A 1290-nucleotide genomic window follows, 5' to 3' on the forward strand; every position below is an offset into this window, starting at 1 on the left:
GGAACAAAACCACCACAGCCATCTACTCAGCTTTGCTAATTAAACCAAACAACACAAGTCAGATCTTGTTTTTATTACAGTAACCAAAACAAGAATTAAAAAGCTTATTCACCTCAAGATCTCTCACTGTCAGTGATTCAAATAACCAGATCAAGGTCTCGTGTCTGAAGCATCGACTCCAACATGAAGCGTCACTCTTCCGCTCAGTGCAGTGGGATCCAATGTCCTGTGACCTCCATCCCCAGGTAACCACTAGCCTGATTTGTGTAAGAACCTAAGAACTCCTTGCTTTTCAGTTTTCCCATCCATGGATGAGTTCCTTAAAATAGACTGCCCTTTTTTGGATCAGTGTAGCCCTTCAGTATGCATTTATGACTTTCTTTTGTTTAATATTATGAGATATAGTCAAAACTATTGTGTAAAGGTATCGTTTTTAACTGCAGGATGGCCACTCTCATGTATGAAGGAAGCGATTATTGGGCACGTGATCACACAGTGCCCTACCAGTCATATTGGAGCTTGAGGCAAAAGAAAAATACCGATATTGTTTTTATTTAAAATTGATAGTTTGTTGGTCGTGGTTTTTCTGCATTAACTTCAATTTTATCCAAACGGCCACCCACAGAAAATCAGAAACAGCCCTCCCTAAGCACAAACCACTCTTTTTAAAAGACCAAATCACAAGTCTTAACAGGTCTACTGACTCTGCCCTAAGGGAGGAAAGCTGGGAGACCTACCGCCAGGATGACGGGCTCACCTGGCAGGTAGCTGGAAAGGCCCATTCTGGGTCTATGTTCAGATAAACATCTACACTTCAACCAACTTAATTATCAGTTCAAAGTGGAGTTGAAGGAATTCCCCTCTCCACATGAGTCACACTTATGTGAAGGTGCTTGGGGTCTAAAGCCCAGGTAGTTAATTTTTCATTCTTAAGACAGTAACTGTGGGGTGGGGAATTCCTATTGGCTTCAGTTTTGCTCTATGTAGCCCAAAGATTACACAGAAGCCAGGTGAAGTCTTGGCCACAGGGTCTAAGCCCAGAGTCCTTCTTGGCCACAGGGTCTAAGCCCAGAGTCCTTCAGTTGGAGAAGGTGGAATCTCGCCTCTCACACTGGGTCAGAACCACTGCTGGAGAAACTTGGCCAACATTCCCATCTAAGGTAAAGGCTCTACCTTTGACCACTGAGTTCACTATGTACGCGAATATGACCACTGAGTTCACTATGTACGCGAATATACTTGTTACCCTCACAACACCAGTTGCTAACAAGGAAAAAAGGTGACACAATC

Source organism: Myotis lucifugus, unplaced genomic scaffold, assembly GCF_000147115.1.
Source record: "Myotis lucifugus unplaced genomic scaffold, Myoluc2.0 scaffold_283, whole genome shotgun sequence".
NCBI classification, from domain to species: Eukaryota; Metazoa; Chordata; class Mammalia; order Chiroptera; family Vespertilionidae; genus Myotis; species Myotis lucifugus.